The sequence below is a fragment of the Ornithorhynchus anatinus genome, chromosome X5, assembly GCF_004115215.2.
Source record: "Ornithorhynchus anatinus isolate Pmale09 chromosome X5, mOrnAna1.pri.v4, whole genome shotgun sequence".
Taxonomy (NCBI): Eukaryota; Metazoa; Chordata; class Mammalia; order Monotremata; family Ornithorhynchidae; genus Ornithorhynchus; species Ornithorhynchus anatinus.
In genome coordinates this window covers 22,477,774-22,496,287 of record NC_041753.1, presented here as the reverse complement: position 1 = coordinate 22,496,287, position 18,514 = coordinate 22,477,774, and positions in this window count along the sequence as shown.

Below are 18,514 nucleotides of genomic sequence, written 5' to 3'. Positions count from 1 at the left end.
TTTCCTTGTGTTTTGCAGTAGCCTGGGCCGCTGGTGTGTCATTGTGCTTACTTTCCTGTTGAGAAGGAAATTGCTTTTCACACATGTAGCAAGTTTGAGGCTTCTTTGATGCAAGAAAGAACATTTTACATTTATTTCCTAAATAATTTCCAACAAGGCAGATTTTGTATTCACTCAGGCAAAAGCAGGCTCCCTGTAAAAGCAGGCAGTAGACCCTCCATGTCAGAAGACAGTAAAATTTCTTGGGTCTTTTGCTTGCTAGTGTTTTTTTCTTTAGTAATTCACTGAAATTTCACTTGTTAAAGACAACCCCTTCATATTGTGAAATGAACACAAGTGTAGCTCTTTGCTATATCACGGAAGATTTATTTTCAAATCTGTAAATAGCGTGCAAGGTATTTTTAAAATAAAAAAAGACCTAGATCCTTTAAAAATTGAAGAGAGAAATATGAAGATGGACCTTAACAATTTTCTTCCTCCTAGTTAGACTGAGAACCCGAGGAGGGACAGGGACTGTGTCCAAACTGATTATCTTGTATCTACCCCAGCGGTTTCTACCGTGGTTGACATATGGTAAGTGCTTAACAAATTCCATTGTTATTATTAATCAGTGACATTTATAGAGCACTTGGTGTGTGCAGGGCACTGCATTATTATTATTAATAACTGTAGTAATAATAATAATAAGACTAGAGTCCCATGAAAACTGGGGGAAGCTGTACTGGATATTGGATGATTGCCAAAACCAAGCCAAACCACAAAAGCAAAGACCACAACCTTGGCTAGAGTACCTCTTCCTTCTTGTATAATCCGTGATCTCGCACCTTAGCTATGACCTCTATGGTCCAGAAATAACGTTACACAACTCTCTTAGTAATCCCCTCCTGTCTTCTCAGGATATGAATGTTAGGTCTGTTCTCGCAGACAAGAAATACAGGAAATAGAGGAACTAGCTGTTTAAGCACTCAAATAAAAAGCAGAAATTAGACCGTGAATAAAAGCATAAAGATTTTGCCATATCGGATCTCAATTTTTGGCCTTTTGAGCCTGGCGAAAACCAGAAAAGTTGGAAAGGGGATCGATGATACAGAGAAAGGAGAGTAAATTCAAATCAGTTTATGTTTTGCTGCTTCTTTGTAGCTCTGAAATTAAGCAGTTCTTAAAGTGGGTTTAGCATGGATTTAAATTATCCATGCTGTGCCTGTCTCCAATTCCACAGATGATTTTGAGTTAACTGTGCTTTCTGAACACTTGCAGAAATGAGGAATGAGGAAGACTTTGAAATTTGTAAAGCAATTTAAGAAGGGTGACTTTCGGTAACAGAATGGACCTGCCAGAAAGGTAGGAGGAAAACCCGGGGAGGATTCTGTCAGAAAAAGCCAGGTCAGATAGTGCTTCCAGGAGAAGGCGGTGGTCCACTGTGTCAAAGGCAACTGAGAGGTGAAGAAGGATGGAGAGAGCAGTCTCAGTGGAGTGAAGGGATGGAAAACGGATTGTAAAGGGTCAAGAAGGGATTTGGAGGAGAGGAAGCAGAGTTGGCGGGTGTATACAACCATCTGAGGAGTTTGGACAGAAACTGGAGGAGGGAGATGGGGTGAGAGCTGAATGGACCATTGGGACCCAGAGAGGGATTTTTTTTTAGGTAGGAGATGTAGAAGTGAAGGAGCCATGACAGAGCAAATGGTTGAAGATGATGGTCATGGAGGGAAGAAGAGTGGCTGCAGAGTGTTTTTAGAAGCTGAGAAGGGATGGGATGAGAGGTGTTAGGAGAGAAGGTAGATTTTCAAAGCAGGCAGATCTTCTCCTGAGAGATGGATGAGAGGTGGAGGAAGAGGTGGGAGCGAGTTGGGAAGCTGAAGGAGAGGTATTCATCCTAAACCAAACACAATACGGGATGCTCACTATCACTGAATTTTGGCCAAACGTGGGGACTGCTAGTCGGTCCATCATTCGTTCATTGCTATTATTGAGCACTTAGGTTGTGCAAGAACTGTACTAAGCACTTGGGAGAGTACTATAGAGTAAAGAAACACAATCGCTGCACTCAAGGAGCTTACAGTCTAGTGGGAGAGACAGAAATGTTCAAGTAGCATGGCCTAGCAGAAAGAGCACGAACCTGGGAGTCAGAGCGCCTGGGTTCTAATCCCAGCTCCGCCACTTGTCTGCTGTGCAACTTTAGGCGAGTTACCTAAATTCTCTGACCCTCAGTTACACCATCTGTAAAATGGGGATTAAGACTATGAGTGCCATGTGGGAGGACCATGGTCCGTGTCCATCCCGATTAGCTTGTATCCACCCCAGTGTTGAGTACAGTGCCTGGTACGTAGTAAACGCTTAAAGACTGTAAGCCCATCAAAGGGCAGGGACTGTCTCTATCTGTTACCGATTTGTACATTCCAAGCACTTAGTACAGTGCTCTGCACATAGTAAGCGCTCAATAAATGCTATTGAATGAATAAATACCATTAATGAATAAATATATTACAAATAAGGGAAGTAGCTAAGTATCAGGATATAGTCATAAATTCTGGGTGGCGGGGCGGGGGGTGGTGAGTACCTGAGTGCTTTGGGGATGTGACTAAGCACATAAGTGAGGCAGTAGGGAGGGAAAAAAAGATGTCTGTGTGGGGCTGAGAGCTTAGTCAAGGAAGGCTTCCTGGTTGGGATAAGATTTTGGTAAAACTTTGAAGATGGGGATAGTATTGGCCTGTCAGATATTTAGGGGGAGGGAGTTTGAGGCATTCATTCATTCATTCAGTCGTACTTATTGAATACTTACTGTGTGCAGGAAGGATGAGAGTAAGGGGTCAGTGGCGGGATAGACAAGAGAGAGGTACACTGAGTAGGTTGGTATTCAAAGAGTGAAATGTGAGGGCAGAGTCATTTTTTAGTGGGAAAGGAGCTTTTGTGGCTCAGACCTAATAATAATAATTGTGATATTTCAATCAATCATATTTATTAAGCACTTACTGTGTGCAGATCACTGTACTAAGTGCTTGGATGAGTACAATAGAACAGAGTTGGTAGAAATGCTCCCTGCCCACAAGAGCTTACAGTCTAGAGGGGGAGACAGACATTAATATAAATAAATTGCAGATATATACATAAGTGCTGTGAGGTGGCAGGAGGGGTTTCTAAAGGGTGCAAATCCAAGGGTAAAGGCAGTGCTGAATTGAGTGGGAGAAAAGGAAATGAGAGTTTACTAGGGGAAGACCTCTTGGAGGAGATATGCAAAAATAAGGCTTTGAAGGTGGTGAGTGATCATCTGTTGATATGAAGAGGGAGGGTGTGAGAGGTCAGTGGCCAGATAGATGAGATCAAGGTACAGTGAGTAGGTTCGTGTTAGAGGAGTGAAGTGTGCAGACTAGATGGTAGTAGGAAATCAGCCAGGGTAAGGTAGGAAGGGGCAAGGTGACTGAGTGCTATAGAGCCGATGGTAAGGAGTTTCTGTTTGATGTGGAGGTGAATGGGCAACGACTAGAGGTTCTTGAGGAGTTGGCGAACATGGACTAAACATTTTAGTAGAAAAATGATCCGGGCAGCAGAGTGAAATATGGACTGGACTGGAGAGAGGCAGAAGGCAGGGAGGGTCAGTAAGGAGGCTGATACAGTAATCAAGGAGGGATAAGATAAATGCTTGGATTTACGTGGGAGTGGTTTGGGTGGAGAGGAAAGAGTGGATTTTAGCAGTGTTGTAAAGGTTGAACTGAGGATTTGGTGATAGATTGAAAATGTGGGTTGAATGAGAGAGATGAGTCGAAGAAAACGGGCAAGGTTTCTGGCGAGACGGAGGATGGTGGTGCTGTCTACAGTGATGGGAAAGTCAGGGGAAGGACGGGTTGGGTGGGAAAATAAGGAGTTCTGTTACGTTTGAGGTGTTGGTGGGACATCCAAGTAGAGATACCCTGAAGGCAGGAGGAAATGCGAGACTGCACAGAAGGAGAGAAATCAGGGCAGGAGATGTAGAAGGAGAGAAATCAGGGCAGGAGATGTAGATTTGGGAATTATCTGCTCAGATGTGGTAGTTGAAGCCATGGGAGCAAATGAGTTCTCCAAGGGAGTGGGTATAGATGGAGAATAAAAGGGGACCCAGAACTCAGTCTTGAGGGACTCCCTTTGTTAGGGTGTGGGAGTCAGAGGAGAAGCCTCTGATATTTGCTAAGCGCTTACTATGTGCCAGACTGGGGGAGATACGATACAATCAAATCATCTAACTCACCTTTATACCATTATTCATTTGTAACATGTTATTCGCATAATGATTCAATAATAGTGTGATGCTAACATTAACTTTTGCAATAGACTTCTTCCTCTTGGCATTGTGATGAAGGAGGTTCTCTCCCTTGTACATCCCTGAGGTGTGAGAACTGTAAGAGGAAGCAGAGTAATTCTGTATAATTCTACCATGGGAATTAGAGAGCTGCCAACATTGCTCTTGGTAAACTTTAAGCTTAGGTATTTTCTATTTTAATCACACTAAATAGCATCTTCAATTCAGCCAGGTCCCAGGTGTTGTCCTTTTTGGCATTTGTTATTCTTATACATTACAGGAATTCATACACTGAGGCATGAAACGCATCCTTTCTCTGAGAAAGGGAAAGACTGCCTTTATGCTGTTGCTGCATTATGAAACCATGATTTTAAAAGGGCGGGGCAAAGAGCAGTCACACTTAACCTATAGTCCGAGTAGAAGCAATGCCTTACCTAATTTCAAGAGGGAGGTGATTGGCAGTATTCAACCTGGGATCCATAACTTCATTATTATTATTATTATTACTGCTATTTCTATTATTATTATGTTTTGGTACCTGGGTTGAATTGAGAGAACATAAAAACCGTTTGTGTGAAATTTTAAAAAGATGCTCCTTGGGAGTTCAGTACATGGATAAAGACTACAGGGCTATATATGTCGGATGGGAGTAAACTGAGTCAAGGAGTGACTGAATTACTTGCCTAGGGTTACATAAGGCATGTCAGTATGGGATAAATGTGTTTTGGAGAAGGAACTTTTCCAACGAAATACCGTTTTTGTCCCCAACCTGCATGAGGCAAGTCTAATGCCAGTAGCAGAGAAAGGTCCCTGCCCTGCAGCAAAGACAGCAATTGTGGAGGGAAAGAATGAATGCCAATCATTATCAGTAGACACTAGCATTCAACACAACAATATAACAGACACATTCCCTGCCCACAGTGTGTTTACAATCTAGAGGGGGAGACAGACATTAATATAAATACACAATGGATATGGACATAAGTGCTGTGGGGCTGGGTGACGCAGAAGGGAGTGGGAAAAGAGGAAGTGAAGGCTTAGTCAGGGAAGGCCTCTTGGAGGAGATGTGCCTTCAAATAGGTTTTGAAGCTGGGGAGAATAGTTGTCTGTCGGATATGAAGAAGGAGGGCATTCCAGATCAGAGGTAGGACATGGAGCAGAGGTTGGTGGCGAAATAGATGAGATCGAGGTACACTGAGTAGGTTGGCATTAGAGGAGCGAAGCATGTGGGCTGGATTGTGAGGTACTTAAAGAGAGGAAGAGTTTAACAGTAGTAATAATAGCATTTATTAAGCATCTTCTGTGCGTAAAGCACTGGAGTGCATGCTGGGAAAAACTATGCAGGTAAGAATTAGACACAGTCCCTGGCCCTAGAAGGGCTCACAGTCTAAGAATAAGTGGGGAAGGGAAGCCCAGGAAAGATGAAGAAAAATCAGCACTGAAATATCTTTTTCACTGCACTGGCCCTTTCAAATGTTGGCAACAAGAACTATTTTACCATAAACCATTGTGGTTGTATGGTAAGCTAGTTAGGGAATTTTTCTTATGGTCTGCATGAGATGATCTTACTGTGACTTCTCCCCAAACTCCTCCCTCCCCCTCAACGCTCCTCCATACAGAGGCTTTTATTGTGGACAGATGGATGTGAGTCACTGAAGAAAGATTAGGATGGAACTTCGTGTTCAAGAAAAATGTTAAAAACCCGGCTCTCCGAAAAAGAAAAAAGTGTTTTCCAGAATGCATGTAGGAATCCATTTTTTAAAATAGTATTTGTTAAGCACTTACTTTGTGCCAGGCACTGTACTAAACGCTGGGGTAGATACAAGCTAATCAGGCTGGACACAGTCCATGGCTCACATGAGGAGCTCAATCTTAAGCCCCATTTTTACAGATGAGGTAACTGAGGCACAGAGAAATGAAGTGACTTGCCCAAGGTCTCATAGCAGACAAGTGGTGGAGCTGGGATTAGAACCCAGGTCCTCTGACTCCCAGGCCTGTGCTCTTTCCACTAGGCCATACTGCTTCCCTACAGAATCATTTGCTCTGAACTGCTTGCCAATATGTTTTCAGCCATTGTTTGGACTGCTTATCTTCAGTTCCCTGATCCATCTAGGGGATTTGTGAGCCTTGTTTCTTCTCTCTTCCATCTCTTGTATGCTCAATGATGGATTTGGCGTAGCTGTGAAATAATCCCTTTGGCAGAGTCTGTCATACAGCACCTGGCAAAGCAAGATGTCTCCCTGAGCCAAGATGGACGTTCCCCTGGGAGCGCCTGCTGGGCCTCAGGCGTGGCAGTCCACCAATTATTATACTTTTCTCTTTTAAAGAAACTTCCTAGAAGAACAGGAGTCCCCTGACCTCGAAGCTGGTGTTCGGCCAATAGAGCCAATTTGCATTTATCATTATCATATTCTCGGTTTCTTCCCTCTATCTGTTCAGACACTACCCAGCCTGGTGAGGAAAAGGTCACTGGGATTCTTTGCTTGCTTTCATCTGTTTGGCATCATGTGGGCGGTATCTGAAAGACTTGACCTCTTGAGTCTGTCTCATTTTTTCCCCTCCCTTCCTTGGCAAATGACTACTCTCCCCTTCACTCCTTTGGGGCTGCTGACAGGAAGGGTAAACTTACAGTGGCTTCTCCTCATTAGCACAGAGGGGAGTGGAAAGGGCTGAGTATGTAGAATTCCTTGGCGGATGTGGGTTCCCCCCGCCCCCCACCCTCATGTAAAATGTAACAGGGCAGGGTGTTGTCCTGAGTTTTTTAAAATAATGAAGGAAAATGTTTCTGAAAGTTCAGGTTTTACAACAAGACTCAAATGGCTGCAAATCTCACTTGTTCTGAAATTTTAAGGTTCTCAGTGATGTGGTGCAGTTGGCTTAGGGGTCTACCAGGGAGTGGTCTTGCCAAATGCAAATATTATCCACTGGAAGCCAGTAGATGTTCCTGGCTTTGATCATTTCACCTCTTTACCTTACTCCGAAGAAAACCTTAGTTCCTCAGCTGACCCTAAGGCAAGTTCTCCATGGGGCTAGGCACATTTTCTGTGAGGAGTTTTCTCATAGGAAATTCCTCCTTTTAGCTAATCTGCAAGGCCCAAATTCTCACCCTTAATGCCGACTCACCTCTTGAGGTGAATGTTTCTGGAATCATGAATGACTAGTTCCACTTCAGAGCTCATCTGTCAGCAAAATCACTGGCAAAATTTCAGGCTTTTCCCACCTCCAGTCTTGCTCCTATCACCACCTATTATCGACATTTATCGAGTGCCTATTGGGTGCAGAGTACTGAACTAGGTGCTTGGAGAATATGCTCTAGAAATAGAAGATGTTGTCTCTCCCCTAAAGGAGCTTGCAGTCCAATTGGGGATAAAAGTGGACACAAATTACCAAATTACACATCAAGCCTAGTGAAAAGAGCCCGGGCCTGGGAGTCAGAGGAGCTGGGCTCTAATCTAATGCCTTGGACAAGTCACCTCACTTCTCTATGCCTCAGTTACTTCATCTGTAAACTGGGGATTAAGATTGTGAGTCCCATGTGGGCCCTGGACTGTGTCCAACCTGATTAGCTTGTATCTACCCCAGTGCTTAATACAGTGTCTGGCACATAGGAAATGCTTAATGAATACCATAAAAAAATCAATCAATCATTCAGTTATCAGCATTTATCGGCGACCTACTATATGCAGAATATGGTACTGAGCACGGGTGAGAATCCAATAGAAGTAAAAGACATGAGAGCTTGCGATCTAAGAAAGAATAGTTAAGAGTAAAGGCTACAGATGCATGGACTCAATCATATGACCAACTGAAACAACAAAGCCGTGCGGCCTATTGGAAAAAAGCACGGGCCTGGGAGACATAGGACCTGTGTTCTAATCCCGACTCTGTCAAATGCTTGCTGTGGGACCTTGGGCAAATCACTTAACTTCTCCATGCTTCAGTTCTCCTGTTCTCCTCTAGACTGTAAGCTCCCTTCCAGACTGTGAACTCGTTGTGGGCAGGGAATGTGTCTGTTTATTGTTGTATTGTACTCTCCCAAGTGCTTAGTACAATGCTGTGCACACAGTAAGCGCTCAATAAATGCGATTGAATGAAACAGGAGCTGGAAAAAAAATGTGAGTGAGAGGTGGCTAGGGATTTAGGAAATACATTTACATTTAAGAATAACTGGGCTAGGAAATGGTAGTAGGGAACTGTGGGGATGTGATGTTTCTCTGAGATCTACTCCCTCCCACCTGGCACAAGGCTCACATCGGCAGCAGCAGCAAGGAATTTTGATCTTGATAACAACAAACAGGGAGTAAGGTGATCGCATTACCGGTGATGTTTCTTTTGGAAAAGAGACATTTGGATTTGGTTTTGTGATCTCAATAACATTAATCAGTGATAATATCTAGAGGCCACGACTTGACTCTTACTGCTCTATTTAAAAAAAATATTGAAAAGTTTGGATTTGTGTTAATTGACCTCAGAAACTTTGCTTCCACTGGCAATGTTTTCACACCAGCAGCAGACCGCAGATGCCACAGCTATGCCCCTTTCCTACCATTACCTTGTTTTTAGGAGAGAAAATGACTATTAATAATTAAATATTTACTTTCATAGCTACCGTACAACAAAACGCTTGTCTTTCTAATGATCACTGCACTACTTCAATTAGAACGGGTCTGTTTAGTGTTGTATTGTACTCTCCCTAGCGCTTAGTACGGTGCTATGCACACAGTAAGCGCTCAATAAATGCGATCGAATGAATAGGCATAAAAATCAATGATAGGGCTGTTTTTTAACACTTTACTCTCTGTGCAGACCTCAAAAATCTCACTGGGAGCCTAAAAATATTTCGATCAATCAATCACATTTATTGAGCACTTACTGAGTGCAGAATACCGTACTATGCACTTGGGAGAATACACTACAACAGAGTTGGTAGACATGTTCCCTACCCAATTCGGGAAACTGAGTCCAAGCAAACAGACCTGGGATTCTTTTAAAATCAATCTTGATAGACTGAGAAACCCACTCCTTGAGATAAAGGTATTTGAAGAAGTAGGGAATGAGAATTAGAGGGAAGTCAGATAGTGACTCTGAATGGTCAGGTTTGGGATTTAACCCTCCATTGGTCCTCTGGAGTTTTGGGTGCAATTTCCTTCCTCCCTCTCCTCACAATCACCCAACACCCCAACACCCCACACCCACATGAGACTAACAGAAGTAACACTGTGGCTTGCTTGGGATGGCCTGAAACTCCAAGACTGATTCACTGATTAACTGATGGTAAGAATGGTGTCAAAGAGAGTCCTTACATGGCCAGGTTTGAGGGGTGTGTTCCATTTTGGTTTATGGGTTTCAGAATGATTTTCTAAAGGTTTTCAGAATGATCTTTTTCTGTGCATTTATTTCCTGGTTGGAGAGGAGGAATCCAGGCAGCCCACGTTAAACTCTACCGTGAGCTCAAGACCTGCACACCCATAGCAGAGTTGCAGGTTGGATAATTCATATGAGGAGATAAGTATGGGTAGGATGTAGATCAGATCTGTTGGTATTTTGTTAAACGAATTGAATATCCGATGCCCCCTTCCCTATTTTTTCCCCTCCTCCCTCCTCCATCCCACCCCCTACCTTAGACTGTGAGCCCAGTGTGGGGCAGCGATCGTGTCTGATTTGATTGCATTGTATCTGCTCCAACACTTAGCACAGTGCTTGGCACATAGCAATTAACACATATCACAATTATTATCATTATTATTATTATTAATAATAATATTGCTAATAAGATCATCCCCTCTCTCACTCTACCTTGACCCTCTACCTTCTTCTTTTAACCACCTGCACCATTCTACCCTGAGCAGAAGACAGTTGGGTGAGCAGGGAAGCAACCTATATACAATGGCAGAAGGAACTGCTGGAGGGTGGGAGAGTAAATAGAGAAACAGCATGGTGGAGTGGAAAGAGCACGGGCCTGGGGGTCCCAGGATCTGGGTTCTGTTCCCAGCTCTGCCACTTCCCTGTTGCGTGATCTTGGGCAAATCACTTCACTTTACTCTGTTTCCTCATCTGTAAAATGGGGATTTTCCCTTCTACTAGAGTGTTAGCTCTACGAGGAACAGGAACTGTGTCTGACCTGTTTTTTATCAAACCCAGCATTTAGCCCAGAGTGTTAGCTCCATGAGGAACAGGGATTGTGTCAACCTGTCTTGTACCAACCCCACCACTTAGCACCACTTGACACTGCAAGCGCTTAACACATACTACAGTTTTCACTATTAAATAAGCCGATATCCGCCCATGAAAGATCTGTAATTCTGGCAGTTTTACCCCACCTGTACTGCGAGCACTTGCAGTTGTAAATTACAGGGCGGGCCAGGTAAAAATATTTTTCACTTTTATGGGCAGGTAAAGGTGGATGTCTGAAGATGTGAGGTAGGTATGGGAACTACATGTAATGCTCAGGTAGATCTCTGCACCCATTTTGGAGGAGGCTTCCTAGACCATCTGTGTTTTGTGAGGCAAGAGTGTCTAATATTACTGGTTGGTTCTGCTGATTCATATTCTTGAAATTATGAAGAGAATACATAAAAATAACAATAATTGTGGCATTTGTTAAGTCCTTACTATGTGCCAAGCACTCTGCTAAGTGCTGGGGTAGATACAATACAATCAGATCAGATACAGTCCCTATCCCACTGAGCCTCACAGTCTAAGGTGGAGACAGAAGAAGTATTTAATCCCCATTTTACAGATGAGGAAATTGAGACACAGAGACATTAAGTGACTTGTCCAGGGTCACACAGCAGGCAAGTGGTGGAGTCAGGATTAGAACCCGCGTCTCCTCACTACCAATCCACATTGTCAGTCAACCAATACTATTTATTGTATTGTACTCTCCTAAATGCTTAGTACAGTACTCTGCACATAGTAAGTGCTCAATAAATACCATTGATTGATTGAAAAGGACATCTCCTCCAAGAGGCCTTCCCTAAGCCCTCATTTTCTCTTCTCCTACTCCCTTCTGCGTCATCCCTGCACTTGAATTTGCACCCTTCATTTTCCCCTCCCTCGGCCCCACACCACTTATGTCCATATCTGTCATGTATTTATTTCTGCTAATGTCTGTCTTCCCCTCTAGACTGTAAGCTCGTTATGGAGAGAGAATGTGTCTACCAACGCTGTTGCATTGTACTCTCCCAAGCACTTAGTACAGTGCTCTGCACACAGTGAACACTCAATAAATATGATTTATTGTTTGATTTCTGGAGGAGGTGTGATTTCAGAAGAACTTTGAATCTGGGTAATCTGCCAAATGTGAAGAGAGAGGGTGTTCCAGTCAGGGGGAAGGATGTGAGCAAGAGGTCACAGGTGAGAGATTAGAACAAGGTACAGTGAGTAAATCAGCTTCAGAAGAATTAAGTATGAGCAAAGGACTGAAGTGGGAGAATAGTGGGTAAATAAGAGGGAAAGAACAGATGGAGTGCCTCAAAGCTGATAGGAGTTTCTATGTGATACAGAGCAAGGAATGGGAAGCCACTGGAGGTTTTGAGGAGTGAGGAGATGAGTGTTGAGCTATGCTTTAGAAAAATGATCTGGGCAGTAGAGTGGAGTATGGATGGGAGATTGGGCATACATATACATAGACTTTTTCCTTTTAATCTTGCCATTTTCTTTGTATGTTTTATGAATTACATATTCTGCTATTTTTTCTTCCGTAATTATATATATGTACCCAGAGACTGTGAAGGATTTGGATCCTGTCCATAAATATCCTGTCTATAAAATACAGAATGCTGGCAGCAGGGAGTAATTCAAACCTACACTAGCTCCATTAGAGGCCAAACCGAGCATCACTTATATTTAGAAATATCACCCAATCCATTTTCAGGAGTCATTTTTGTGATGAGCATTAATATATTTCCACTGCTGCAATATAGTGGAATATTACTCTATATCAATCCCATTGTGTGAAGGAAGAAGCTGAGAAGCCCAGGGAGTGACTGGATAGGTTTAAGATCAAATTGCCAGTTTGGCAGACCTGGACCCAGAATCTCAATCTCACAAAGGGGCTCAGTTTACCAAGGAAATAGTTTATTTACTTTGAACCGCCCAAGGAAGTGACTTCACGAATGTTCTTGTACATGGAAGAATTTTAATGAATTACCATAAAGCTTATGGTTTATAGCTGTATACTGGTTATATTCATTCATTCAATAGTATTTATTGAGCGCTTATTGTGTGCAGAGCACTGTACTAAGCACTTGGGAGAGTACAGTATAACAATAGACAGACAGATTCCCTGACCACAGTGATCTTACAGTCTAGAGTTATAGTTCTACATAGAAGACCAGGGGATAACAAGACCCCATCAGACCTACCCTCCGATCTCAACATAAGATAGGGTTGACAGGACCATGCCTTTCCCACCACTTGTCCTAGTTAGGAAGGTGGTGATGGAGGTATGGCTTGGGGGAAGAGAATAATAATTATAGTATTTGTTAAGCGCTTACTATTGCCAAGCACTGTTCTAAGCACTGGGGTAGATACAAGGTAGAGGGCTTGTCCCACCTGGGGCTCACAGTCTTAATCCCCATTTTATTGATGAGGTAACTGAGGCACAGAGAAGTTAAGTGGCTTGCCCAAGGCCACACAGCAGACAAGTGACAGAGTCGGGTTTAGAACCCACATCCCCTGACTCCCAAGACCGGGCTCTTTCCATTAAGCCACGCTGCTTCTCATGCCAATAGCAGGCTCTCTCTCAGATGTCAAATGCAGTGAGCTTATCGACCAACGGTGTTTGTTAAATCTTGGGTATCTGGGCCACATGTGTCTGAGCTGAGGCCTTATTGACTTTTTGCTGTCTCCTGATGATAATCTCCACGGATCAGGAGATTCGTTGACTGTACATTCCTTGACTGTAAGATCCTTGAGGGACGGGATGCTGTCTACCAATTCTATTGTACTGTTTGTCCAGGGCTCTGCACACAGTAAGTATTCAGTAAATACCATTGATTCCTTCAGGGAGTGCTTCCCAGCTATGAGCACGCGGAGGTCAGTTCTGTAAATCATCCCTACCACAACCCCATGATGCGGTTTCAGCCCACCCTCGCCCAAATAAGCGTGGGATTCATCTAGGATTCTGCTACCTGGCCCTGGACTATGTTTGGGCAGACAGCTGTTCTCAGAGGGAGTTTCTGAATTCTACCCTGCCTTGACCAATCCTGGAAAGTGTGATCCCAATATGTACCACTGAATCCCAGGCTCTCTGTTTTAGAAGAGAACAGAGATAAACTTATTTTACTAAAGTTAAAAGCAGTAGGCACAAATATTAGGTAAAATCATAAACAGTGATTAGTATTGATTCATAAGTGCTTAGTACAGTGCTCCGCATGTGAGAAGCAGCGTGGCCTAGAGGAAAAAGCATGGCCCTGGGAGTCAGGGGAGTTGGGTTTTAGTCCTGGCTCAGCAGCTTATTCGCTGTGTGACCTTGGGCAAGTCACTCCACTTCTCTGTGCCTCAGTTACCTCATCTGTAAAATGGAGATTAAAGCTGTGAGCCCCATGTGGGACAGGGACTCTGTCCTCCCTATTTAGCTTCTATCTACCCCAGCACTTAGTACAGTGCTTGACATGTAGTAAGCGCTTTACAGATACCATAATTAGAACGTGGGGAATGTCTGCTGGGGCTATGGTTCCTGAGGTGAAGGCTTCTCATGAAAGAACTAACTAGGAGGTCTCATGTGGTGATGGGCTCAGCAAGAATCCTGAAAATAGCTGGCTAATTGGGTGGCAAAGTCCACTGGGGCTACCAAGTCAGCTACCCTGGCAACTGCCTGTTGTTCTATGGCCCTAGTACACAGCACCAGCACTGTGCTACAGACGCTTTGGTTGCAAAAGAGTTTTATATGTAAAATTATTGTACGCCCTTTACAGTGCCCGTACCCTCCTTCCTGCCTACTTGCTCATAATAATAATAGAGGTATTTAAGCGCTTACGGTGTTCCAGGCACTGTACTAAACTCTAGATCGGATTCAAGCAAATCAGTTTGGACATAATCCCTGTTCCACATGGGGCTCCCAGTCTCAATCCCCATTTTACAGATGAAGTAACTGAGGCACAGAGAAGTTAAGTGACTTGTCCGAGGTCACACAGCAGACAAGTGGCAGAGCTGGGATTAGAACCCATGACCCACTGACTCCCAGGCCCGGGCTCTAGCCACTACCCCATGCTACTTCTCATCGCACTCGGTGCCCCAGCCGGAACATAACTGGGTAGGAATGAGATGTTATGCAAGTGACATTATGCAAAACACTAGCACAGTAATCAATTTATTTGCTCAGGTCCTCAGTTCTGAAGTCTTCCTGACTTGATGGGCAACCCCAGGGGGTATATGACAAAGATGGGCCTTCTTAAGGTACTAAGGACTCTGAAATGATTGGTCCCAGGGAGACCTTCTTTGATCGTATTCCACCAGTCGAAAGCATTATTTTATGGGGTGATTACGTGTTGTTTCCTCTGATTGGTTCCCCCAGGCAGGATCTTATTCGTGGATGCATCTGCCAATCTGACTGTTGAGGATCTTATTGGCTTGGGGTGCATGAAGTGGGGAGGGAAGTGAGGGAGAAAATGGCTTTTGCTAGGAGGGCATTTCACATTTCACAATTAAAATAGTGAAAACGCTGTCATCCAACTGAGCCCGGGTGGGGACCCAGGAGGCGGGGAGTCTCTCCTTACCTCATTTTATGGGTTCAAAGCTTGCCGTTGGGGGTTGCTGTGGCCCTGACAGTGGCTCCAGCCAGGTGCTCTCCCAGGCAGGAGGAAGGTCTGACTTTTTTTGCTTCCTCTGCCCCTCCTGTCCTTCATGAGTACAGGCTAACGTGCCATTTAAAGGCCACGAGAAGCAGAGTGGCCAAGTGGATAGAGCACGGGCCTAGGAATCAGAAGGACCTCAGTTTTAATCCCATCTCTGCTGTGGGACCTCGGGCAAGTCACTTCACTTCCCTGGGTCTCAGTTCCCTCATCTGTAAAATGGGGATTAAGACACAGAAAGTGTCCAACCTGATTAGCTTATATCTACTCCAGCTCTTAGTACAGTGCCTGTCGCATAATAAATGCTTAACAAATACAACAATTTAAAGGACTTGGGAAAGCATGAGTCAGTCTGCTATACCAGCCTCATAGCTGCCAATCTTAAAGGGATTTGCCAAAAAGCAGCATCACTACCCGTGAATGCACAGTTACTTCACAGAACCATACATAAACCTACCTACCTTCTCTCCTCACTATCCCAGTCTTCCTTCCCACCTCACTCTTTGCAGTGAACAGATACTTTCTGTACTTACCCAAATTAACGCCAATATAAACAGCATGGGAGGACTGAAATAAAAAATATCTCACTGAAAGTAAATGGTGCCATTTTCTGAGAACCCCTGCAGCCATTTTCTTCTGGGAGACAGGAAGGGGGGCAGAGACTCTCATTTTCTATTTGGAGATGAGGAAAACTGAGGCCAAGAGGTGATTTGTCTAGAATCTTGTAGTGGAGCAACAGCTGGACAGGGAAGTCTCTAACAGTGAGCTAAAAATGTCAGTTTATCATTGGCTGTCTCTCACGGCCTCTCTGAGTGATTTGGGGCAGGTTACTTAATCTCTCTGGGGGCTCGATATTCTTGATTGAAAATATTTTTGAAAATGGTTGCCTGCTTTCCCCGCCCTCTTCGCACATGCGGTGAGGATTAGTGACAGATAAGGCCTATGACTAGACTACATAACAAGGGATGGGTCTTGTCTGTACAGTGGCAGAGATAATTTTTTTATGGTATTTGTTAAGCTCTTACTATATGTCAAACACTGTTCTAAGCACTGGGGTAGATACCAGTTAATTAGGCTCGACACAGTCTCTGCACCACATGGGGCTCACATTCTAAGTAGGAGGGAGAACGGGAGAACTGAGGGACAGAAAAGTTAAGTGACTTCTCCAAGGTTGCACAACAAGCAATTGGCAGAGCCCAAATTAGAAGCCAGGTCCTCTGGCTCCTGTGGTCTTTCCATTAGGCCACGCCACTTCTCTCAGATAATCTCCCAGAAAGGACAAATCTAGAAACGTCCATTTACCTGGAAGGGAAGGAGTTACTGAAATCAAGCCATCAGATGTTGTATTTCCCAGCTGCCTCAGAGATAGGCGGGAGCTCTTTGCTATATAAACAGAGTAATTGCCATAAAGCAATGATAGTTGATCATTCTCAAGTTTTTAGGAGCCTGGACAGCACTGGAAAGAAATCAGCATGAGTGCCAAAGTTTGTGTAGCCGTTTTGGCTTTGGCTGCCCTTATTGGCAATTGTAGTAAGTTGTAATCTCATTACCTGAAATCCTTTGCTTTGCTTGGGTTAACGAAGAGAGTGAGAAATAATGGCTGGAGACTGAAAGTTGGACTTTAATTTTTTCATAATACATAGATATAGAGTCTAAATTTGGTGGGGGGTGACGCGGGATTGTTTTTTGCCTTTGCTCTGTAATATTATATTTGCTGAAACTTATGGGTAAAAGGGTATTACTCTAACTCTTTTAATTCTCACTGAGTGTAGGCCAGTGAAGGAGGATAGAACACACAGGAATGGCAGAGAGAGGCTGTTAAAACCCTGGTGGATCTGATGTACTCGACTACAAGGGGAGTGGAGGGGAGAAAGTAACCCAGGCATTTCATTCTGGGACTTTTAATGGCATTTTTGATGGCCCTGTGTCCATTATAGCCCATCTCTCAATGAAGGGATGTGGCTGTGGGGACAGAAATTTTCTCCTCGCTCTGGTTCGTTTTTCCTGGGGTAATGGCTGCATATATTTCAAGGAGGGTGTACCTATTCCCCTTTTCGTAGCATTCTCTAGATGTAAGCTCACCTCTAGAATGTAAGCTCATTATGGGCTGGGAACGTCTCTGCTAATTCTGTTGTATTGTCCTCTCCCAAGCACTTAGAATAGTGCTCTGCAGATAGTAAGTGCTCAATAAATATCTTTGATTCACTCCTCCAGTTAGGCCCTCGCGTTATCCTGACTGGGGAGAGAATATAGGGAATAGAGGATGTCAAGGGTTGTTTATCTTGCGGGGAAAAGTCATTTCGCATCGAGGTGGAGTTGGTGAAATTCTTTTGGGGGTTGGTAGACTCTTTTGGAACTGCGTGTTTTCTGGGCTGATGTAAAGATCCCGAAGTAGAAATCAGTGAGAGGACAACTAAAAAGAGCATGACTGAGAGAAGGCAGCTGCAAACAACCTACACTTTCCAACAATTAGTTTACAGATTTTTAGGTACCTAAAGCCTTGAACTCACTTGAAGAACATTCTGAGCTGGATGCTTGGCAATTTAAAATTCCTCTTTAGATGAGAAAGGGATAAACACAACTGTGGCTTTCAGAATTATCTCCCAGGGTGGAAAGATGCAATTCAAGAGAATGTTGTGATACCAAATTTCCTGACTACTGTTCAAAGGACAAGTTCTTTAAACAATTTCTGAACAAGTTTGAATTCTTGTTACAAGAGATGGAAAAAGAGATAGAAATCTGGACCCCGAGTGGGTACAAAGAGAGTTGCTGAATAATAGATGGGCTACGAATGATAACTGGCTGGCAGCAGAGACTGGTAGCCCAAATCCAGGGAGGAGTCACAGTGAGAACACAGTGAAGGGAGCCAAGTGAAATAGAATGCACATAATGCATTTAAATCATAATGCGTTTTTCTTGCATGAGTAAGTCAGCTGAATAATCTGTAGTTTGAAAGCAGAGTGTATTATTAAAGCAATGGATTCCAAATAGTGGTCTGTGAATTCATAGTGCTTTGAAATTCTAGGCTTGCTGTCCTTCTGCAATGAGACATTTTTTATGATATGTTTGTTAGTCTTGCATGGGGCTCACAGTCAAAGTAGGAAGGCCAGCTGGTATTGGATCCCCATTTTACAGATGCGGCGACTGAGGCCCAGAGAAAGGAAGTGACTTGACCTAGGTCACCCAGCAGGCAACTGGCAGTGCTGGAACTAGAACCCAGGTCCCCTGACTCCCAGGCCCATGTTCTTTCCACTAGGCCACGCTGCTTCCCATTTCTTTCAATGTGCCAAGGGGAACAACAGAGCCCTCCCCAAAGCTTCCTTACTTCTGAGCTGCCTGAGGGGATCTAGGCTTGAACCAAGGTGGCCCTGGGAGGTGAGGATGGTAAGTAAGATGGAGTGGGACACTTCTCTCTGGACTGGATAGGCTCTGTGAGGTTCAGCCCAGT